Source organism: Ambystoma mexicanum, chromosome 7p, assembly GCF_040938575.1.
Source record: "Ambystoma mexicanum isolate Mex_15411 chromosome 7p, UKY_AmexF1_1, whole genome shotgun sequence".
Classification (NCBI taxonomy): Eukaryota; Metazoa; Chordata; class Amphibia; order Caudata; family Ambystomatidae; genus Ambystoma; species Ambystoma mexicanum.
Window position 1 is genome coordinate 768,293,028 of NC_090939.1, and position 25,804 is coordinate 768,318,831.

A 25,804-nucleotide genomic window follows, 5' to 3' on the forward strand; every position below is an offset into this window, starting at 1 on the left:
GTACCATGGGATAATTTGTCCAGTCCACAGCACCTACAGTAATCCGGTACTGGAGATTTTTAAACCAAACGGCCAGGGGAGACTCTGTGCTGACCTTAGGGAGCTCAACAGTGAATTTAACATCTTTCTGCATAAGGCCATGCCTGATTTGTGTGAAAGGGGTAACCTGGCCTATGAAGAGGATGTTCTAGTCAAAAGCTCAACTGAGGAGGAACACTTAGCAGAGATCTGTTATGTTCTGACACAGTTGAGGGATGCCGGAGAAAAACACTCCTTCCAAAAGGCACAGTGGTGCAGAACCCATGTCAATTTCTTTGGGTATGAGGTAACTCCTGAGGGTCTCTGTCCCCAGGAAAAGAAAGTAGAAGCACTCCAGAAAATAAAAGACCCCACAACTCTGCAGGAACTAAGGAGCCTCCTTGGACTAACTAATTACAGAAGAAAGTTCATTAAGGATTACGCAGAGATCACAAGACCCCTGATCCATCTTTTGAAGGGGGGTCAAGTGGGAGTGGGGTCCAGAACAAGCCGCGGCAGTAAGACAACTCAAAAGAAGCCTCTCACAAGCGCCTTGCCTAGCTTACCCTGTCAAAAACAAGGAGTTCTTCTTGGAGACAGGGTTCTTAAATACATGCTTGACTGCAGTATTATATCAAAAGCACGACAAGGTCAATAAAGTAATCTCCTATGCGAGTAAGACTTTATCCTCTGTGGAGGAAAAATTCAACGATTGTGAGAAGGCACTCCTGGCAACGGTGTGGGCATTGAAGAATTATCGCCAATTTATCCAGGGGGAACACATCATAGTGGAGACTCCACACCAACCTTTGCAATATCTTCAAAGTGACAGAATCCGGGCCGGAAATGTGAGTAATTCCTGAATTACTTCCTGGATTCTGTCAGTGCAAAGCTTTCCTGTGGAGGTCAGATATGGCCAAAACAAGAAGAGTCCCCTTGCGCAAGGTCTGGCTGACTTGCACGATTGTGCCAGAGAAAACTGTCGTGAGGACGAAAGTCTTAAAACCAAGGGGAGGCAAACCTTAATTCCCCACACAAAGTCTATGAAGAAGACCAGTGTGAGGGAATGCTCACCGTCTATGTGGATGGGTGCTCCAACCACGTTAACAACAACGAGGAAAAGAAACTTGTGGCCGGCGTAGGGAATGCATGGGTGAATGATGCCCCAGAACCCTCCACTGGGTACAAAATCAGTCTCCGAAGTAGTCAAGTGGCAGAGTTGATGGCTGTGCATCAAGCCATCCTCACTGCTGTCCAACACCAACTCCACAAACTGGTCATAATCACTGATTCAGATTATGTATGGAACGGGTTCATGGAGCACCTGGTTAACTGGAAAACCAGAGGCATGCTATCTGCTAATAATAAACCTTTAAAACACAGAAAATGGATGCAAAATATTGATGATCTGGTCACCTCGAATGGGATGACCATCTACTGGAAAAAGATCAAGGGTCATTCTAAGGTAGAGGGACCAGACAAAACTGGAAATGACCTAGCTGATCAGCTGGCCAAAACCGGAGCCATCCAAAGGGATCTACTTGAGATTGAGTCCCTGTTGGGGGAAATCCAGGTCACTGCTATCACTATGTCCCAGACAAAGGCTCACAATGAACTCTCATCTGCACAATGGAGTAAGGAGACCCCAGATGCTAATTTGATTACGGCTCAAAAAGGGGATCCAATAATTGGTACGTTTTATCAACACATTGAAGACCCTGAGAACTTTCCCCTGACGGATACCAATTACATTGGGAAAGAGGAACTCAGAGTGTTGATGAAATGTCGAAAAATGTTCCGAATCCAAGACGGTTTGTTGGTGAGGAGATCCATAGCTGGCCATTACCAGTGGGTGGTCCCCACCTCATTCCAAAGCCTGATGCTAAGTCACGGCCATGATGCGGCCACAGTCAGTCACAGGGGGTTTCATACGACATTAGAAATCTTACGAGAGGTTGCATACTGGCCACACATGGGGCAGGACCTCACCCAATACTTAAAGGGGTGTATTGTGTGTGCACAATTTCAGCCAACATAACTCACACACCGTGCTCCCCTCCAAAAGAGGGGGATGACACTGCCTTGGTCAGATTTGCAAGCCAATTTTATCTCGCCCGTGATTCGCTCCTCTAGGGGGAACAAGAACATGTTGACCGTAACATGCTTGTTCACTAAATGGGTGGAATGTCTCCCGGCCCCAACTTGCAACGCAGAAACAGCAGCTGCCCTGATGATCAATCACATCTTCTTGCGTTTTGGACTACCCCAAATGATTGAGTCAGACCGAGGTAGCCACTTCACTAGCAAAGTGATGACAAAGATGTGGGAGATACTTGAGGTCAAAAGGAAACTACACATTGCCCACCGGTGTCCTCTAGTGGTGGAGTTGAGAGGTACAACAAAACTATTGTGAGCAAATTAAAAAAGTTTGTGGCAGATTCTCAGCCAAGTTGGGACATTCAATTACCCCTTGTCGTGATGGCCATCAGATCTACCCCTTCTTCTGCAACAAAAATGTTTCCATTTGAGCTGATAACTGGATGAAGGATGGTGCTACCCCAGCATCTGCTCTACAGAACCGAAGAGCAGATCTTGATAAATTCTTCCACAACTCATGAGTATGTTGAGAATCTGAGAAAACACCTTCAACATGCTTTTGCCTATGCTCAGCAGAATTTAGAGTGATCTGCAGACAGTATGAAAACCCACTATGACCTTAAGACAACTAAAAAAGAATACCAAGTAGGAGACCGGGTCTACTTGTACAATTTCCAAAGGAACCAAGCCAAACAGCGCCAAATTCCTCCCAACTTGGCAGGGTCCTTTTGAAATTGTAGGCAGCATCTCACCAGTCACCTACAGAATCCACATCCCCAAGAGCAGTTTGGCAGACGGGGAAGATAAGTGGGTCCACATAAACCAGCTAAAGTGTTGCCATCCCAGGCCTACTTTGCGGCAAATAGAGGAACCAACCGGAAACCCCCGATGGGGAATAGTGCCAATTGTAGCCAATGCAAGTGTATTCCCACTACTGACATCCCCAAATGACGTGTGGACACAGTAGTGGGAAAATATCCATAACCATGCTCTATTTTATCTTCTAGCATCTGGACTAAGAATTATCCAAAGGAGTACCAAGGAGGGCCACTCGGGGACCAGGAGGAAAGACCCAAGGAGCCCGAAGTGCCGTTCCATACTCCCAACCAGAACCAGCAATACTCCCGACCAGAACCGGTGAGGAGAGCTTGCCCCTTCATCACTGACAGGAGAAGCAGCTTTATTTCTCCACATGGACAAAAGAAAAGAACATCCCAATCTCCCGACTTCCCCTTGACGGGCGGTCAATATCAAGTCGGGAGGGGGTGCTCTGTGGGATGTATTGACCCAATCCGCTATGCTACGTGGCATCACCCTGCCAGCTATGGGGAAAGAAACAGCAACAATGACGGGAAAAACCTTGTGCGTGCCAAAAACCTACAAAAACCAGCAAAAAGCATGTGCTTCAGCACACAAAAAGAAGGATGCACAACCTGCCACCCATGGTGCATGTGCAGTGGAATAGAACACACCCTGCAGAAATGTGCCAGTGGGTCCCATAACCAGCAAACAGAGTGCAGAGAGAAAAGCAGCACTTTGCAAGTGAAACCCCAAAATGTGCCTACAATTGTAATTTGCTTTGTTGCTCAAAACTCCAAAATGCCTATAACACAACCCTTTTCAACATTCACAATCTTTCCCTGTGCTAAAATCGTTGTATCAAATGAAACATTGTGAAACATACAAAGTCTGAAAACTGACAGTCTCTAAGCTAAAATCTGGGTGCAGTACCCAGGGTGACCTGAATGGCAGCTGTCAGATGAGTACCAAGGCAGCTTTAAAATGACCTAAAACTCAAAAGTCTGCTGAATTAGCAAACATAAACAGGATTGGTGCCAAAAAGGAATACTGATTTTAGTTGTGTTTTTGATTCCACAGATTTTAAGGCCAAGAAAGAAATGTATTTGTATGTGTATGTGATGCAACACATGTGGGCTTTGTTAAGTTTAAGAAGCAATTAGCTTAGCTGAAGTTGAAAAAAACTGGGAAAGCAGGTTTCTTCCCAGAAGTAGGGCCTTCCCCTCAGCAGAAACTCACGGGGAGGTGTGACTCGCAGGGGAAGACAGAATCTTGTGTACAGAAAGCAAAGGAACAATGACAAGCTGCAGCTCAGGAAACTAGAAGTGTGAAGAGAGTTGTAAACCCTCCTGGAAGGAGCTTCCCCCAAGGAATGGGATGCACTAGACTGCAGGGAAACAAAAAGAAGCAGAGACAAGGTACCATCTGTTGCTACACATGAACAAAGAACACTTTTTAAATGACTTATAACTTGCTATTCAAAATGGTGAAAAATATAAAAATGACAGTTAGTCATTTAATTTCTGGCTGCACATGTGAAGAGGTGGCAGAACTTTGTGACATGTTCTGACAGGAATGGCAAGATATGTCCTTTTAAGCAAAATGTATTACTGTTGGAATTGTGAAAATCTACACACATATCCCTATGTTAAACACGCACACTTGTGGAAATTTGCAGAACAATTGGAAAGTGTGTTCATACTGAAAAGGGCAACATTCTGTAGAAAGTGGAGACAAGATCCCACAGCTACAGTGTTTTGAGGAATAGCTGCTATGTAAATATGCAATCTGTGTATGTGATTTTTACAGAGGTTTCACATGTGTAAATATATATTTTGCCAAAATTAGACTTTGTGTTCCAGTGGCTAGGGGTGGATTCTCAGCATCATAAAATTATACCATAAAGATGGCACTCTGTTTATCTCCTCCTATCAAGGCAGAGAGTAGAGTCTGACCCAATCACCTTGCACAGGGGCAAGTTTAGCTAAGCCGGCCCATACACCCCTTTGTGATGTCATTTTTAAGGCGTAAATAGAGACAGCTGACAGCAGATAGGGACTCACTGATCCAGCCACCTTCCTGACTCTGGCGAAGCACTCTGATCCAGCTCCCTACATTCAGCTTTAAATATTCTTCCAGATCCAGATGCCAAATCTCTTGCCAGCAATAGAGACTATTGATTTCCAGCAAGGCCCCAATCCTCAAATGTATTCTCCCCACTCAGTAAAGCGATGTGTGGTGTGAGAAGGCAATTTTGAACCTGTATCCAGAAATTCACTGGCTTGCCACCACTAGGCTTGCCTGAGGAACTCGCCATCCAGCTGATCCAAATAACCACAGACCAGGAGAGCAGATCCTATGCCAATCCGGTGACCGGCCTAGATGATCCAGTCCTGTGCCTGATGTGCTGTTTTTGCTTGACCAGACCTCATCCTGACCAGAGTTGACGGTCCTATTTAAAAATGTTATCCAGTTAGTATAAATAGGAAGAATTGTGTCCCTTACATATGTACTTTGCATTGTCCCTAGTTTATACCCATCCTATCTTTTATCTAGAACCAGCATTGTTAGAACTATCTTTGCACCGACTCTTCTCTCATATGTGTTCCTAAACCCTAACTTCCTATTGATTGATTAAGAAAATAATTCCCAAACCAAACAGAAAGTAGGGTATCACACCTGAACTATTATGAGCGGCCGTGAATGACCTTCCTGTGTGGCATTCTACTTTTTGGTAGTCTTTAATATAGCATAAGAAAACCTATCTGTCAATTCAAAATGCATTCCTCTTTTCCATTCTCGTGCCTATCTCGCAAAAATGACCTTCACTAAAACCTCTGTAACTCCCTCAGCTTTTGTGATTGATTGATATGCTGTTTGATTGGTGCCATTCCTGAATCCCTCTTCTCTCCTCCTATCTCTTTAAATTGCCTATTGGGGGGTTGAGGGGTGTTGCAGGGGTACCTCTAACCATAGTGCGATCTGATCTGAACCAACACGAAAGTATTATTTTCTGTGCTGCATTTGTTTTGCTTATTACTCACTCCTAGTGTATTAAAGACATTATTCGGTGTCCTGTCACCCCATTGGTGATTGTTGTGTATCTATTAAAACCTATTATGATATGATATGATATGGTATTTGTAACGCGCCTATACACGAGTGTTTCAAGGCGCGACGAGGCAGGGAGGGGGGGAAACAAGGGGAAGACAGACAAACGATCCTACTAGGCCAGGTGTCATTCAGATCGCGCAAGTGCAGAGGTAATGGGAAAAGGAGAAGTGCAGGGGGAGGAGGTGGGGGGGAAAGTGCAATACAGGGTAAGTAGCGTAATAAAATAATAAATAATAAATAAAAGGGCCAGCTGGTGGCAAGTGCGAGGTAAGTGCAGAGCAAGTGCTGAGAAGGCGGCTGTAGGGATGCAGTGACAGTCCCGCAGTGCAGGCGGAGCCAGGGAGGCAGTGCAAGTGGAGAGTGGCTGGGCCCTGGGCCGAGGTCACAGAGTGGCCCAGATGCAGGTTAAGTGCAGACTTCGAAGGGGAGTTAAGCAGGTTTAGCAGGGGAGAGGGAGAGAGAAGGCAGAAGCGAAGAGGAAGGTTTTGAGGTGCTTCCGGAACCGGAGATGGTTCTCCTCAAGTTTCAGGGAGGCAGGAAGGCTGTTCCAGAGGGAGGCCCCTGCTGCGGAGAGAGATCTGCCCCCAGCTCGTTGCTTCGAGAAGCGGCTGACCATGAGAGAGTTGGAGACGGATGAGCGAAGGGCTCGTGAAGGCAGATATTTAGGAAGAGAGAGTTGAAGGTATTGTGGCCCCAGGCCCCAGAAGGCCTTGTGGACAATGCAGAGGGTTTTGAACTTAATCCTCGCAGCCACTGGGAGCCAGTGAAGAGATTTCAGTCCTGGAGAGATACGGTCCCTGGGCTTGAGGCCAAGGACAAGTCTCGCAGTTCTGTTCTGGATAAGTTGCAGAGGGCGGAGAGTGGAGGCAGGCAGATTAAGATAGAGGCTATTACAGTAGTCCAGCCTTGAGGGAACCAGGGCTCGGGAGACAGTGAGCTTCTGGGGGAAGGAGAGGAAGGGAAGAATACCTCTGAGGAGGTGCAGCTGGTAATGTGACTTCTTAGAGACGTCGGAAATATGAGGAGAGAAGGAGAGTGTGGAGTCGAAGATGACCCCGAGGTTTTTAGCTTTGCAGGTAGTGGCAGGAAGGGGGCCAAGGGAGGCCGGCCAGAGAGCTGCAGGAAAGGAGGGAGTGGGTGTGCCGATGAGTAGAATCTCAGTCTTACTGGCGTTAAGGCAGAGGTCATTGGCGGCACACCATTCCTGGATAGAAGACAGACAGTCGGAGATGAGGGAAGGAGAGGAGGAGGCCGAGGGTAGCCTGAAAATGAGCTGGGTATCGTCCGCATAGCACTGAAAGTGGGGGCAGAGAGCGGCGATGCGGTGGGCAAGGAGTGCCAGATACTGATTGAAGAGCCAGGGAGAGAGGTTGGATCCACAAATGTATTGTGATTACATTTTCCATACATAAATACATATTTACCTTTGCAAACCAGCTTGATTCCTGGTTCAGTGTGACCAGAGGGGTTCCAGGAGAAGGGTGTGATAATAGTGGTATATCATTCAGAATATTGAACTTTTAGACAAAAATAAATAAGGATTTCAGTTGTGCACTACATGCTGAGCTTTGACTTGGGTGTGCCGGATTGAAATCACTTACACTATTTCCTGGAGTACAGGCATATGCGATTGGGAAAAGGTGGTAAATTACCCGCTGGGAACTGATGCTCACCATACATTTGATGGTAAATGGGTTCAATCAATAAAAGAAGAGTTCAGAGCAATAGGGTTGGTGGCACCACAGAACAGATACGTCTTAGACCTCCTCATAGCGATGGAAGGAGGTTTTTGTGCAAAAATAGGAAGTTCCTGTTGCAAGTTCATTCCTGCCAACAATGAAGACAACAGAACACTGTCAGAGGCAGACGCCCAGTTGGCCCACATGCATGCAAAAATGGAAGAAGAAGCAAGGGGGGGGTCGGAAACGACAGGAGCTGGTTCACGTACCTCTGGTCAGGGATGCCATCCTGGCTGGCCGATGGCCTGAAAGTACTTGCTGGAGGTGTAATACTGAGAAAAGTGTTGCTGTTTGGAATAAAGATGTGAATCGGAAGATGTCAGAAGACAGCAGAAGAGGTAGTGGGAATACAACTACTTATGGAGCAAGAGAAGGGAGAACAAATGGATGACATCATCAAAGAAAGAGAGAGGCTGAGACAACAGATAGCAGCATCTGATATATTCCCGCCAGGAATGTAGGTAGAAAACCCACACAACCTGAAGAAGTACATAGGGAAGTGGGTATACTGCAAACCCGAAGGCAGATGTGCATACATGTATTGGTCATTTGAAGATCATGTCAACTACTATGTACACCTAGCTGCGATAACGAAAGTGTGGCATCTGGTAGACAATGGAAGAGACAATGGTGGTCTGGTTCGACAAGTCGACCACAGGGGGGACTGAAGAGGGAAAGTCAGAATATGCCTTCCATCCAGAAACACCCTCCAACAGGAAGAATCACCAGAAACAATATGGCCACCATTCATATGAACTAAAACCAATTCCCACTGCTCGTACGATGGACAGCTATCATGAAAGGTACCCTCCAAGCAGGCTCTACAACCCTGCAGCAGTACAGACCTTACCCAGAGTGGACGAAGAAGCACAAGACAGAGCTGGAGACAGTTACATGGACAGAATTGACTAAAGCACCAAGACGCCATGCCATGAGTCATTGGAGACATCAGAACGACATAGCCTCATTAGACATCAAGCACATGTGCTACCCACACACCCTGGACACTCGCACTCCTAACCACACGAAGAACACAGGCGTACATCTCTATGAGTTAGAGGACTTCGACATAAACATACTGTCTGCATGTTTAATATTTTACCATTAGGCTTGCTACCGCGGTAATGCAAGAAGCAAGAAGTGCTTGTGTAAATGCTTGCAGATGCTTACATGCAAATAACCCCATGGTACGACAGGAGCACTCAAGGGACCTGTCAGCTATGCCACACTAACCTATGGACACTATGGAAGATGCATATAGTAGAAGCCAGGGTAAGGCTTAGGAAATCTAGTAGGCCACGACGGACCCAGATAGACCCCGAGCCGCACTCAATGCTATGCAAGGAGAACTACTGTGGCAGGAACAAAGCCACTGCCAAGGTCAAAATGTTTCAAATGACATTCCTAACATTGAACCAAAGTAACACTGGCTGCAAGAGAGGCGCAATCTCTGGAAAAATACAGAATAATTCTGAGTCTAGAGCTCACAAATGTGGTCTCCAAGCCCATGATCTGGCTGAGCTCAGAAGCTGCCAAGATTTGGTGTCTGAGAAGAGCAACCTGTCTCACCCACCAGACAATGGCTGCAACAAAGTTGATACATGCACATCACAGTTCTGCGTTGGGAAACGGAACGCTCTCATGTCAGCTATGACTCACATACGGTTATGATGCTGACACATAGTTACACCTTGCAGACACATAATTTCACACGTACCATTCACAGGTGGCCAGCAGGCTGGGAACTGTGGTTGTCCCAGGCTTGGGGGGCTCGCGGGTCAGCCAATTAAAATCAAGGACCCCAGGGATGCCTGACGGGGGTCACTGGCCAATCATTGGGCATGCTCACTGTAACATTTTCAAGGTAACAGTTTTCGGGGATGGTCATAGCATAACACCTGACACAGCCTTGTCCGGTAACCTCATGCCTCTATAGGCTCATATAAGGGGCCTACCACCTGGCAACCTATCCAGAGTGGAGGTAGGTTTTTGGGGAAGGTTCCAGAGACTGATGCCAATTGTGACATCATAGGTCATCAAAACTGGACTGCAAGCCATAGTTCTCTGAGAGATGCATGAACTTTCCTTCACGGATGTGAACCCTGTGGTTTACTGGCTATAATAAACATCAGTAGTACCTTGCCCCTTGTGTGGATCTGACATTCTTGATTGGGCAAAAGGAAGTTGTTAGGCCTTCCACAAGATCACACCTGTGGGCTCCCAGCATGGCCCGGCCTGCCTGGGAGGCCACCCCCAACAAAGGGAAAGAGCCCCAACCTAGAAGCAAGATTGTGGAAACTCTTCTCTGTCTCACTTTCCCTCTCTAACTCCACCCTTCTCACATACCTGCTGATTTCAAATGTCCTCTATAGTGCAGAACCCTGATGTGAGGCTGAAATTTGTTATATGAGTTCCCCTTTGTAGCAGAGTTTCCAGAAGATCTGGTAGTGGTGAGAGAGCTTCTGTGCCTACAAGGAGGTGTTAACCTTCGTCCCAGGTGATAAAAGGAAGACAGCACCCTGGCAATTGTCTCACTTGAGTCGCTGAATACATGTATGCTAGTCATGAATATACATTGCCTTGACATTACTGACCTGGGCACACAAAATTTTAAACTGGTGTGATATCGAATTGGCGTAGCTTTAATAATTGTGTGCTTTCATCAGTCAATATACTATTTTTAGTCTGCCACCAGACTGATACAGCAACAATAATTATTCTTTCATTCAGAAGGGCAGAAGTTATAGTATTATCGCTGGCTGCAAATGGCTTTGGGTCAAACAGCTGTCAGGGATGCAGATGTGACCTTTGAATCTGCCGGTACCACTGTAGGAAAGGGGTGGCAGACGTCAGCATGCTGTTGCATCAAAGGTACATGGATGCACAATGCTGTAGAATGTCCCTTTTTGAAAGGGGGGTATGATTAGCAGACACCGCTCTCAGAAAAAGATTTAAAGGCTTCATTTTATTTATAAATAGAAATCAATAAAGCTAGTGGTTCCACACACATGTCTCTGTCCTTTAGTGTCTGATCAGTGAAAAACAGTGTGTCACCACTCTTCACTGGTGGACGCCCACACCGAGTCACCCTGTGAGACATACAGAAGAAGGGCCTTTCAGGAGCCAATTTGAACTTCAAAATGTCGATGAAAAGTTCTAATTTTTGTAGCTAAAAGTGTGCTCACGATGGTAGAAACGTACTCTTCAGTGATATCATTCTTCCCAGTATAAGCTTAGTGGGTGTAATTTGGCAACATTGCCCCACGTTACTGTTAATATTCTGAAAAAGATCCTATTTCATTGTACTTCTTGTGCAGCATTTTATCATCGTATATCATGTTAACAACAACACAAAAAATACATCCACTCTTTGTGCCCTGCGGGTGAATGTAAATGAAATGTGCCAATATTCTGTCAGAATTACAGCAGGCAACTCATGTTAAAATGAATGGTGTATCTATCCCCTGCTCCATTCCATGCATATCACAAGGCGGAGAGAATAACATACGTTTCCATGAATCTAATATTCAACATATATCCAATGCGTGGAATGTAATTTCTGGGCATTGGAATGTCAGACCGCAGCTCTGTCCATCACACCAAGCACATGCAGAACATTGCGGCTCCGTGCAGTGGACCTGTAAAGTCTCCCCTCAATCAATACGGTTACAGTAGCTGCTGTTTTTCTTTCTGGAATTCTTTCAGCGCGTTAGATTTTATGCAGAACATATGATATGTATTCCATGGCCCTGGGCAAACCCTACAGAATTTCCCAAATACTGTGCACTGCAATCATTTAAAATTAAAAGCACGTTTCCCAGCTAAAATGTTCACTTGTGCATTCCACTTACTGTGCTATTGATATCTCTATAAATGTCTGATTTTTTGTTCCCCCTGAACATAAAACCATCCATTGTATCGCAAGGTATCTGTCGCATGTCTCTCCGCAGCAATTTGCATTCTTAGTTTCTAATTGCTTTTAATAACTCGCACAATACGGAGAAAAATCCCAGCGGTGTTCAAGATATTACTTGGAATTGATTGCTGCTGGGGGACATTTTGACAATAAGTATAATCTGTATAATTACTGCCCTTTTATAATCCTGAAATTAGTCTAAATGCGTTCTCAGAAAACGGCGGGTCTTCAACAGCAAATAATAAAGTGAAATTGCTTACACATTATTATGTTTTCATTCTGACTAGAATGCACAAAGTTATCATTTTGAGAAAAGCAAGACATTAGATGTGAAAACATGGTGTTGATCCTTTACACCATGATGTCAGGTCTAATCTAACTGTGGCAGGGGTGGCAGAATTTACATCTCCAGAGGGTGCGGGGGAAGGGGTGTCAAAACCTTATGGCACAACCTTTGACCCAGGTGACATCATGGGAAGTGACATCACAGAAAGCGATTTCAAAGGCATGTGCCTGTTGGTGACACACTGGTTAAACCTTGTTTTTTTTGTTTTTTTTTACAGTCTGATTTCCATGAAGACTAAAAAGTAGTGAATAGAAGGTTTTTAATTAGTCATATCCATTACAATTGCTATGAGCAGCCTTACATAGCCCACATTGGTTGCAGCACCAAGACTGGTTTGGGGCTGGCTGGTTCCCTTCTGTAATGGGGCAGAATGGCAAAACAATTATAGCATGGAAGATTGCCTAGAGCAATGATATTGCTCAGGACTAATTCAAGGCCATGCATCCATCGCGTGTGTAGGATAGAAACAACATCCAAATGGAATAAGTGTTGCAATACAAAACTCAGTTACATTACAATGCATTGCATTAGTTTTTGATCATATCTGCTTTTCCCTGCAGAATGACATTTCACATACATCCACCCTTATTTTTCACCTTTCCACAAGAACATAAAGTCACAGAATTGATAGTTTGACTATAATGTGTAAGGGACCAAGGTTGTTTCATGCAACCTCTGCAGTGAACTGTTTACAAGCTCTGGGTCACATGTTTGTATCCAGGATGTGTTGGCAAATCTGAAACAATGATTAACATTGAGATGGATCATTCAATTCACTCCTTTCTGGGAAAGTGCAGGCAGCCACCAATCAGAGCTGCTAATGGGCGTATGTCCTAATGGAGCTTTCTCCAGTCCCCCAGTGGGAGCAGGTATTATGCACATGTCCTGGATGGTGGGAGAGAGGAGAGAAAGGGTAAAGCAATGCGTGAAAGGAAGGTTGCAAGTCTCAGGATTAGGCAAGCAGACCCCATGCCCAAAGTAAGTGTCTTCTCCTCAACCACCCCACTCACAAACTGTGCAGCATATGGAACCCCATAGCCACTTCCGTAAAGCTGTTTGGGTTTGCTAAGAATACTACCAGGCTGGTGGACTCCATGCAGTCATTTCCAAGGCAAGCCCCCTCGCCATCCAAATATTCTAGTTCTTTATTCCACTTTTCTGTTACAAGTGCACACTGGTGCACACGTGATGTGTCCTATTATTTTTACTATATAGGGAGCAACCATTCTAGTCTACTAAACCATACATGAGTGAGGCTTTTTATGTACTTAAAGCACCACAGATGTACTGCTGGGTGATTCCAGTTTGGGCAGCAAAACAAAGTATGGTCAATTTAGGAGAGGGATTTGCCCATGATTACTAGATTTGGCAAAGGGGAAGCCTAGCTCTGCACACAGGTATTCTGCTAGGTACATACACAGCACATTGGGCCTCATTCCGACCCTGGCGTTAACCAAGGCGCTATTAACGCCTTGGTTGACGCCGTTATCTTTCCGACTCCGCCATGGTGAATGGCGTAATTACCGCCCCATTCCAAGGTTGGCGGGGCGGTAATTCCCCATTCACCATGGGCCCTTCCCCATTCCCATTTTTGGCCCATACGGCTCAATGGGAATGGGGAAGGCGCTAATTACGGCACCGTAAATTACGGTGCCATTATTAGCACCAAGGTCCCTTTGCGGGTTGGTTTTTTAACGCCTGCCAAAAGCAGGCGTTAAGTACCAACCCGCAAAGGGAACTCGGAATAGGGTGGTAAGGGTTTAACGGCACCGGTCTCGTTACCGGTGACCGTTAACCCTTACCGCCCTACTCGGAATGACCCCCATTGTTCTGTTACATCTTTATTTGCCCTGAGTAAAGGGTGGATGTTGGTACAAGTTGTGGAATTTTAGCTTCCATCTTTCTGTATTTCCATACAGCTTTTGAGATTTTTTGCCAGTATAAAACATAGGCCTACACTTACCAGATAATCAGTATGATGAGCACGCAATCTGATTGTAGCATGAAACTCAGGAGTCGCAGAGCATCTGACATGGGCTACCTTGAGATGTTGTTATTATGTGTGTGCGCCAAAACCATCCACTCTTGGTAAGAATATCAAACAGGAGTGTCTCTTATTGAAAGGGATGATGCAAGTACAAGTTGCATTCCCGCAAATAATACCTAAACATACAATAAGCTCCATCAACAGGTTTTCTGTTTTAGAATATGGTTTTACTTTGTAAATGCGCTTATTTCTTCATCTAACTTGAAAATGCATCCATTTGCCTTCACAACCTGGCGCCACCCTAGATGACCTGGGTTTAAATGTGCTCTTTATCCCTGTTATTAAGATGGCTGAGCTGCAGTGGTGGTTTGCTCGAGCCTTGGTAGAACAGGACAGCTCGACACCAATACCACAATGTTACTTGAAGGCCATCTGGAGCACTTACATGCTTCCGCATTTCACTTCGCTCCAGTGTTGTCAGACAGGGCCATAACTAAGCTCGTTATTTAAAGTTAGATGGAATCAGGTAAACAAATGCAAACATGTATCAAAAACAAAGTATTCCAGTTGGATACATATTAAAGCTCGTTGCCATTAGTGTTAATAATTCCACTCTTGATGGTGTCCAAAGTCATCACACCAAATAACAATGTTTTATATTTTAGTCATCAGGAACCATTAGTTCACCATATTATTTAACAATTACAGTACACAATAGACACAGTAAAACAAAAAATGTATTCTTTACAACAAAGTCAATACAGAATATTCATAGAAAACGATTTGTTAGAAAACAAAACGTAAGAGACAATTACAAATGCTCGGCAAACAGAAACACCCCAAAAATAAGTTAAGGAATTACAGAAAATGTGGAAACTGCTGTCATTGTTCATAACAATGAAAGCAGCAGTCAGTTGCACAAGAAAATAAAGAACAATACGTCCAAAGCACATGTCAGTGATTAATCTAGAAAAACAGGACTACTACTTTCAGGTGACCAAGTTGGCAGTAAGTCCAACAAACAATGTCTACTCCTTATTTCTTGAAATTACTTGAACAGATATTTCTGTAAATACAGTCACTAATCTTGATAGCCGCTATACAGTTTACAAAATGCAACAGCCCTGTAAATGTTGTGTCCATCTATGTCCTTAATATCTGTGTCTACTTTAGCCCAACAATATCTAGGGACGCTTTGGTATATCAAACAATCAAACACCCTCACCAGGACAACATATTTTGAAGTTTGATGCTGAACAAATTAACCATAAAGTCAATAAATGATTTGGATGAAAACAATTTTGGAAAGCAGGTGTTAAAAAACGTGTCATTGCCAATCACTTAACAATCCTATAGTAAGTACATAACAGGCCACACAGATAAAGTTGGGGAAGCTTCCAAATACATATCCTTAGTTAATTTCTTATGATATGAATAAAGTGAAACAGCCGTGCTGTTCTCAATTATTTCAATATGGCATATTGAGTATACTTGTGTCAACTAATATAAAACAAAGTAACTAGGCATAAGTGATAAGAACAACTGAACTATATTAGGGTTTCATATTTGAAGGCACATATATATTAGTTCTAAAGAAATAGTAGATGTGTAAAACCTACCTAATATTGACAGATTGTGTAATTTGCACATTAAGCAATGGAAGCAAATGGATCCGTTATGACTTCCAATTGCTCATTAGCAATATTATATACTCTGTGGGATGTTTTTACCCATGCATCCAAGCCCTACCATAAACTGTGCATTACTGGCATTGAAAACATCATGATGGCCAGAACTCCCCAGAGAGTGCACAGGGAAAACATGAAGAATAGGCTGCCACCCATTTTTGCCTATGTTGTGAGCACAGGAGGGCACTGCCTAAAACCACCATTGGGCTACACACACAGTAGCCTGAAACCATTGGGAATGGCAATGCTGATTGCCAAAAGCAACCCAGAACTGTGGGGAATTCATTTTCTTAATGTCAAAAATGGATGCAATACTGGTGCTCACCACTATCAGAAAGCCGGCATTTAAAACCACCAGACTTTTGTGTAAAACTGAACAAATGAGCCCAAACCAGGCCAAGGAAAGACTTGCTAAGAGGTGGATACAATGTAAAACTATATTCTGAAATGACTTGAAGGAAGTAATTATTTAATGTATATATAAAAAATAGCTGGGGATGTCAGCAGATTAAGTGAATTTGGGTTTAAAGCCACTAGGATTGAAATGTTTAGAATAAATGAGTGACCTACTTGTGAGTGTCACATAGGTTGCAATTGTTTAAATGTCATAGTTTTGAACTTAGAATCAGCATTCTAGCTGCATGTGCAAAAATTGTAAGTTGGATTTGAATGTAGAAAACTGGGAAATAAAGTGACATTTAGCTGAATTCTGTCTGACAACTACCCCCGACAGGAGTTGAACTGGCTCAACAACTTTTCCCAGGCCTGGCTGCATTCTGCTGCCCCTGCCAAAAGGAGATGACACCTCTCTGATTGGATAAGGGGAGGAGCACCTGGGGACTGCAGGAAATTGAACAAAGCCCTGCCCTGGCTCAGGCAAATGTTATATTGGGGGGTCATAAAATGGCTTCCTCTTGGGAGAAACTGGGAGGGGCAGTGCCTGTGAGGGCAAGCTGAGCTTGGGGGAAGTGGATAAACCAGAAATTCCACCATGTGCTTTGGAAAACCACACCCCTTTGGGGCCAGAGCATGATTTTAAAAAGATGGATAATTCACAGTGCAGACTTGTCAAAAATATATAAATAACATCATCATTCTTACAATTTTTCTGTGCACATTTTAAGAGGTGTTAGGACCCTGTGGTATGTTCTTGTGGATAGTAGCAGAAAAAAAGGTTGTTACTCCAAATGTATGCATGTTAAAAATCTGACACTTTATCATCTGAAACCCATATCCCTCGTGCACATTTGTGTAAAATCTGGAAAGGTTTAGAGGTCGTTATCTGGATGAAAAGGGGAGAATTCTGTCATAAGTGGACACAACATCGTACAAAGACAGGGATCGGATGGTTTGGTGCTACAGAAAATATGTTAACTGGACCTATAATATTAGGAAAATGGTACATAGATAAATATGTATTTGGGTCAGAAAAGGATCTGTGTGCAATTTGACAAGGGTAGGTTCCTCTGACCATAAAACCTACAGCATCACTCTGACACTCCATTTCTTTCCCTCAATCAAGGGAGAGAGGAAAGCTTGGCCAATGATAAGTGAGAGGGGCAGGCTTAGCTAGGCCCAGGCACACACCCATTTTCTAAACACATAAAAGGAACATTGAAACCCAGGTAGAGACATTCACTTTCCACTTTCTTGCGGGACGCTTTGCCGGGAGACTTCAGACTTCAAATCCAGAGATCCAGACTTCAAATCCATCAATCTCCAGAGACCAGAAATTAACTCCAGAATTTGTAGCAGAGAGGCCTGAATCCACAAGCTGAATCCTCTTCAGCAGGCCTCAAAACCAACCAAACTATTCAACAGCCGGGCGAGCTGTTTGAATTCTTTGCCAAGAACTTTTGCAAGAACCTGTAGCAGTATCCAGAAAGCAGTGCTGTATCCGGAACCAGAGAGAACCAGAGACCAGATCGCTGTGAAGAACTGCTAGCAGAAGTCCAGCCAATCCTGACACGATCGGTGACAAAGCCGCATTCCTGTCTAAATTATAGTGTGAGTACCCAGTCAGGACTGTGCCAAAACCAATCTCTTAGTTTAAAATAATCTAATCCAAACTATTTTAGCCTATTAGAACTGCCTCCTAGAATCGTGTCATTCTGTCATTTTTAAAACTGAAAACTGTCATCTGTCATTCTGAGCTTTAAAATTTCAAATCCGAAAAACTACCTTTACTAAATCGGCCGTATCTCCGGAACCGTTTGTGCTAGTGAGTGAGTTTTAACTGTCATCTTAAAGCTAAGATTCTAAGCTTTCCAACGAACCTAGAACCGACTTCCTACTCCTTATAGTGCCTCCGTAATTACGCTCGACGCACGCGACAAAATTTGCTGCGATTTGACATTTTGCTTAATTTCAGCCACGTGTAAAAATATTTGTCCTTGCTTTCCTTGCTGAAATTCGTGCACAACCTGACAATCATTCATAGAGCATTGCTAAAGTGATCCTGAATTAATTTAAAGTATCTCTCACTCACCCTGAACCTATATAGGGAATTAAAAGCCTTTTTAGCATATTTTTCACTTAATTGCAACCACATAAAAGGATTTTGCCTGTGTTTAAAACTCCTACCTGTTTTCCTCTAAGCTTGCTAGGGGGGAACTGAATTATATTTGATTGCATTCCTGAGAACTGTGTTTTCCTTCCATCTCTTTACCTTGCATAAGGGGCGGGGGGGTGAATTGTCAAAGAAAAGTGATTACATCGTCTTTAGTTGAAGTCATATCAAGTTATTTTCTGTACTGCAATTTCTTTCATCATTGCCTTGTCCTTGAAGCCATAAAAGCATTCTCAGCTACTTTATCCTCTCTATATCACTTCTAAGCCATCAAAAAGAGTGTACCACTGTAACACTATCCATTGTTGATCACTAGCATCCTCACAGGTGTGCTTTCAAATATTAATTTACTATAAAAGCGTCATAGATATATATTGTTTAATTTTCAAATAAACCTTTTAAATTTGCAAAACAAACCTACTTCTTGGCTCAGCGGGGTCGGGGGGATTCTGAGAGAGGGGTGTTATATAAGGGTTGTCATCCAGAGTAAATGAATTGGACATAAAAATACATCAATAAGGGTTTCCATCAGCATCCCAGACTAGGCATTGACTTAGCTGTAGTGTTGAATTGAAGTCGCTTACAAAGTGGGGGCTCGTAGCCGGGACATTCTGGATTAGACTTACCACTTGTGCAGCTTAATACAGTGTGTCAACTGACCGGATACACATATCCGGTTAGATCACCACGCTGTTTTACACTGTGAAAGCACCCCTCAAAGGAACGCTCTAAGGAAACGGTCTGTTTTGCAAAATAAAATACAAACTTCTGCAAGTCAGGAAGGAACTCAAATTCCAGAATGACGACACTGGTAGACATCAAAATAGCGTAGGGGGCACTTCTTACATAAGCTATTTGTGAGAGGTGAATGGAGTGAGCAGGGCCAGGATGCGTGGTTGCAGGCAATCACACGACAGGTCACTGCAACTGGGTTAGATATCTGGAGAGATCAGGGTCCCTTACATGTGGCCCTGAGTGAACTATACATGGCTCCTAAAGCTAAAGATGAACACAACAAGAAGGTTAGGATAGCAGCATATTCGTATCTATATATGGGAGCCATGCAGGACAAATGCGCTGAAGGCCAAGATCTGGCAAATAGGCAACAGATCGTGTTAGAGAAGGCCCAATCTGACCTGGTCTCTTCTGAGCAGAGGATGCACAGAATCCAGGAGTCAGAAAATGAGAGCAGACAGTATCTCATTAAAATCAAAGAGGACATGTGTATCCTGCAACAGGAAAAGACAGACCAGGATAGCAGAATTCTGGCTTTGCAGAAGGAGCACCAAGGCAGTGTGGACTCCTAACTGCAGAGCCAGAAAAAGCTGGAGCAACACATCAATTTCAACAGGGCATGCCAGAGCAGGTAGCCACCCTGCAAATCCAACTAGACAGAGAGAAAGAGGAAAGCAATACATTGATTTTGAAAGACCTGGATACCCAGGCAGAGTTTGATGAAGAACGCCAGAAAGCTGGTGCCTTTCAAAGGCAGAGGGACGACCTGGCGTCATAAATGCAGGCTCTTGGCCAGGAAAGGGATACCTTAGGCCAGGAAGTCTGCCATTTAAAAAGAAAAATTGAAGAAAATCACGTGGCCCTCTAGGGGCTGGGTGACCTCCAAAAAGAGCATCAGGGCTTGCTAGGTCACACCAGGAGGGTGGAGGAGGCTCTGGCAAGAAAGGAGCAGGCCAGTAGGGATGGGACTCAGGAGGTAACCCTCCTGCAGCAGAGACTGGCCCAGTACTCCAGGACCAATCAGGAAGCACAGAGAGAAAATGAGGCTCTCTGTCAGCACAATGATAGGCTCCAGCAACAGGTAGCCATGCAGGAGAGACTGATAGAGTCTAGTAAGGCCTTAACTGAGGAACTGAAAGCGCAGGCTCTTGCATTGCAACAGGGAGCAGGGGCTGACAGAGATGAAGTTCGCTGGGAAAGGGAAACACCTGAGCATAACCTCAGAAGCCCTAGTACCAGAGGCCTTCATCTCTCTCAGTCCCTGGACTCTGCCACCCCCATGTCCCCTGGCGCGCATGAGCACAGGGCCACAGGAATGGCAGATTACTATCCAGCCAAAAGTATGGGGCTCATAGGCCAGTACCACCCAGGAATGGATGGGCGGGCACCGGGGTATGGGCACCTAAGTACAGTGCAATTTAGTGGGGAACCCCAGGAGATTAGGCCCACTAAGGGCATCCTGAAAACCTCTGCCCAGTTAGGTCAGTGGGGGGGGGTACCCATTAAATCCTGGTAGCAAGGAGGGATCTGAAGACTCCTCTGAGCGTCACAGGACACAGGAGACAAGGTTCCCACATTCTGCCAGCTATTCCCAGGCTCGCAGAATCCGGGAAAACCTGGAAGATCAGACGGGCACCTCTGGGAGCAGTGCTTCTGAATCAGAGGATGAATGGACCAGGGTTACCCGAACCAAAAAGGCCAATAAGGTGAAAAGGGCCTTGCTTAAGGACCCCTTAAAACAGATTAAGGCAATCAGGAGTGTTATCACGCCTTATCATAAGAACGCCAAGTATTCTGTTTGGGAACACTTGGAGCTCTATGAGCAAATGATGGAGACTTTCCATTTGAAGGACAGCAGTAGCTGCATCCAGTACGTCAAATGGACATTCTCCCCTAAATACTCCAGTTTCTTTGCGGGGCTGGAGGACCAAAACCATTCAAGATGGTCCACAAATAGGGCGGCCATCTTGAAACATTTTTCTGTACATAGAAATCCCCAAGAGGCTCGCAAGGCAGCCTACAATTTGCAATGTGGGGAGGATCAGGCCCCACAAGAATTCGTGCAAGAATTGAAGCGTGCCTTTGCGCAGACCACCAGAAGGGTGCGCACGGACAGCAGAGAATTCATCAACACATTTTTCCATGCTCTTCCCAAGTACATAATGACCCAGCTCGTGAGAGATTTTTACGAGAAAAGATCTTTAGACGGGGTCATTGAGCAAGCCACCCGGATCTATGAGGTGCAGAAGCCCATAGAAAATAAAAGTAATGCGCAGAAAAACCCCAAAACCAAGGTGGCAGAGGTAAAGGTTGCCCCCGTTTTAGATTTGGAGATGGGGGGCCTAAAAACCTTCCTGCACCAAATAATTCACAGCCCAGAAGGCCCTCGGGCCAGTCACAGACAGGGAGTCGAGGAGGTAGTCCCACAAATGGGGTCCCCCGCTCCTCAGACTATGTAAGTCCCCGCTACAAGGGAAACTGACCAATCCTGGGTTATGTGTGGACTCCTCCAGCTAAAGGGGGGGGGATCCAGCCAAGCACCTGACCCAGGGAACTTCCCTCCTAACTTCCCACAGGAGGGCAGAAATTCCCCAAACACTGGGCAGAACTTTTTTCCCAGGTATCCACAAGGTTTCCAGCCCCAAAACCATCCATCCTTCTTTCCCCAATTCCCTGAGCCCAGACAACCTAATCCGGGAGAGGGAAGGCCAAGGGTGGAGGGGTACCCAAATCTTCCCAACCCGGGGTATTACCAGAGAAGGGATAGCTACCCTTCTCGGGATCAGCCCAGGGGAGAAAACAGAACCCCGTATCAACCTGAGCGGGTTTCCCAACTTAAGCGCCAGGTCCAAAATATGGCACGGGATCTGGGTCACATACTGAGGGCTCAAGAGAACCCTCAGATGAGCATGCCACCGCAGAATGCCCCAAACTCTGGACCTGGTGCTCCAGAACAATGACGGGGGCAGCACACTGATAACCCACCGGTTCCCAGGGAGGAGGCACAAGGTGAAGAGGGGTGTAAAGCCTTGGAGGAAGCTTCCTTCCCAACTTGTAAACAGCCCCTGGAAAACCAGGAACCGGAAACAAAATCTCCAGCCCCTGCAAGCCTGCCTCCCAAAGAGCAGAGGGGGGTAGGAGAAACAAAGGACCCAAACAGACCCACTTTGTGGAGGAGGTACAGGTCTTCCAATTTGAGGGAGAGGAATCCTCAGATGATCCTGGGAAAAGGATCTTCTCCTTCAGAGATGGTGGAACTCCTCCCAATGAAAAATGGGTCCCAAGAGATTCCAATCCAGACTGGGTAGTTGTGGGGATTGAGCTGTCGCCGCCCATCATCCTATCCCAGAACCACAAAACCAAACTTCCCTGGTTCAAACCCATCCTGGTGACTGCCTCCAAAAAGGCAGTGGCGGCCCAGAACCGGAACCAGGGGAACCTAATACCGAATCAACAGACTGGGTAGATGTGGGGATTGAGCTGTCGCCGCCCATCATTCTATCCCAGAACCAACAATACCAAAATCCCATGGGTCAAACCCATCCTGATAACTGCCTCCAAAAAAGGCGGGGCAGCCCAGAACCCGAAATCATTTCCAGTTGCCAACTTTTTCTTTCATATTCCCCAGGCTCTTCACAGAATTCTGCCCAAATCTCTTCTCTCGCCATGTCCAAAACCAGAAAGTTAGCCCACCAGTTGTCCAAAAATGTGCATTATCTGTGCCCCCTTGAGGAGAAGGAGGGAAGATACTATGCCCCGGTACAAGTACAGGGGCAGGGTACAATTTTGGCACTGGTGAACACTGGATCCCAAGCTACCCTTCTGTCCAAAAGGGCCTTTGATGAACTTAATGCAGGAAGGGGGGAGAATTACCGCATTCCTCTCACCTCTCTTCCTGGACAACTGCAGAACTTTGACGGGAAGGAAATTCCCGTCGAGGGGACTGCAGAGTTGGACATTAAAATTGGGTGACACAAGGTGAAACTCCCGGTCATAGTAGTGACTCCAGAGGGCACCCCTTGTTTACTAGGGAATGACCTCCTGAGAAGGTTGTCACCCCTAATAGATTGTTTAAACAAGGTCCTCTGGACCCAGGCTAGCCGACCAATAAAATTAAAACAGAGTGTCAACCATGTTAGTTTAAATGGCACCTGCCACATGGTTGAACAAAAATCTGACCAAGTAGAATTTCACTTCCAGAACAGCCAAATTCCAGATGTGACAGTAATAGCAGTAGGACAACAGACTGGTGATGGGGGGTCCTCTCTATTTCTGAAAATCAACCTTCCTTCCAGTTTAAGGTGGTATTCCACACTGGAAGGAAATACTCTAAAATTCTTTACTAATCCACAATCAGACACTCCCACTCCTATAGCCCAGAAAGATGTGAAATCAGCTGAGAGCCTGGCTGATATTCAGCAAATTGGAAATCAGTTGTTCATCCCTTTTCAGTTAAATGATGGGAAGGACTCTGTTCTCGCCAGAGTGTGTGTGAACAACGGTAAGAGCTTCATCAGCGAAGCCATGTTCCGCCAACTCCCAAAAGATCCAGCCATTCCCACATTCAAACTGATAGATAAATGGGAAATGGACCTGGAAGCACCCAATTCCAAACATCTCCTGCCAAGCAGGTGTATGCTCAAAATCTCCATTGGCAACAAGAGCATAGTCCATAATTGTTGGGTCGTGCGAGACGTCACTGCCGCCTTTTACTTAGGCAGTGACATTCTCAATCACTTTGCCATTAATTTGGACCTAATAAACTTCAAAGCTTGGTCCCGATTAGCGGATAATCCCATGGGCTTTGCTGATCAAGAAAAAGCATTTAGGTCAGCTCAATTGCTACCTTATGCAGTTGAAATTCAGATTAAAGAGGAAGTCACCATCCCAGAAAGGACCCGTCAATTCTCCCTGGAAGTGAAAGTTAAAAGAGGACAAAAATTGAAAAACCCTGATGCTTATATTCATCTAAATGCTTCTCTCCAACAGCAAGGGTTGGGGGTAAACCCAACACCATTAGCCAACATAGAACATGACACCATTCCAATAGAGGTGGATAACAGCGACTTAAAGAGTATTACTCTAGCCGCAGGCACCATTATTGGAATGGCGGTTGATGACCGACATTTCTCCATTGATTTAGGAAATGAACTGTTAGGACCGATCCCCAAGGACTGTTTTGACACTGACAGTGAGGACAATACAACACCAGACAGGATTTTCACTCGGCATGGGGGGAATTTCCTGGTGTACACTTCTTGCCCTTATGGTGAGGAAGATGTGACTTGTGACTTCAGAGGGGACGAGGTGATTTTCCAGGTCCATGAGGGCTGCCTTTCACACCTGAAGCTTCCAGTCCAAATCAGCACTCTGACCAGGGACTTCTCCACCCAGCTGGAGGAGGCCGCTGAGATAGCCAAACCAGAAGTCTTTCCAGGCTTCAGGCAGATGGTGGAAGAGAGAGTCAACCTAGCTGATGCGTGTGTGACTCTGGAACAGAAGCAAAAGTTGAAACAAGTTTTCTTGGATTTCCAAGATCTCTTTGCGGTCGACTCATATGACTGTGGTCGCACCTACATCCACACAACAACAAGTCCCTCGGACCCTGGAATGACTCCAGTGTTTATGAAGCAATATCATTTGCCTCTCGCATCCATGGAGTCCCTTACTGAAATAATTAAGAACCTTGAGTCCCGGGGAATAATCCGTCCAGTCCACAGCACTTTCAATAATCCGGTGCTGGGAATATTGAAGCCAAACGGCCAGTGGAGACTCTGCGCCGACCTTAGGGAGCTCAACAAACGGGTCCATACTTCCCGATGGCCTCTGCCCTACATTGACCAAGGGCTGGCCCAGAACCAGGGGTCACAGGGATTCACTGCAATAGACCTGACCAATGGATACTGGACCGTGCCTGTCAGTAGGGAGGACCAGTACAAACTGGCTTTTACCTTTGGGGGCCAGCAGTACACATGGACCCGGACTCCCTTCGGATACCTCAACTCCGGCAATGAATTCAACATTCGTTATGTTCTGACACAGTTGAGGGCCGCCGGAGCAAAACTTTCCTTTCAGAAGGCACAGTGGTGTAGAACCCGTGTTAATTTCTTGGGGCATGAGATTACTCCTCAGGGTCTCTGTCCCCAAGAAAAGAAAGTGGAAGCACTCCAGAAACTGAAGGATCCCACAACTCTGCGGGAACTAAGGAGCCTCCTTGGACTGACTAATTACAGCAGAAAGTTCATTGAGGGCTACGCAGAGATCACCAGACCCCTGATTCATCTCTTGAAGGGGGGGTTAAGTGGGAATGGGGTCCAGAACAATCCGAGGCAGTAAGACAACTCATAAGAAGCCTCTCACAAGCGCCTTGCCTAGCATACCCTGTCAGAAACAAGGAGTTGTTCCTGGAGACAGGGTTCTCTAATACGTGCTTGACGGCAGTATTATACCAGAAGCATGACAAGGTCAATAAAGTAATCTCCTATGCGAGCAGAACTTTATCCTCTGTGGAGGAAAAATTCAACGATTGTGAAAAGGCACTCCTGGCAACGGTGTGGGCATTGAAGAATTACCGCCCGTTCATCCAGGGGGAACACATCATAGTGGAGACTCCACACCGGCCTCTGCAATATCTCCAAAGTGACAGAATCCGGGCCGGAAATGTGAGTAATTCCCAAATTACTTCCTGGATTCTGTCAATGGAAGGCTTTCCTGTGGAGGTCAGATATGGCCAAAACAAGAAGAGTACCCTCGCGCAAGGTCTGGCTGACTTGCATGATTGTGCCAGAGAAAACGGT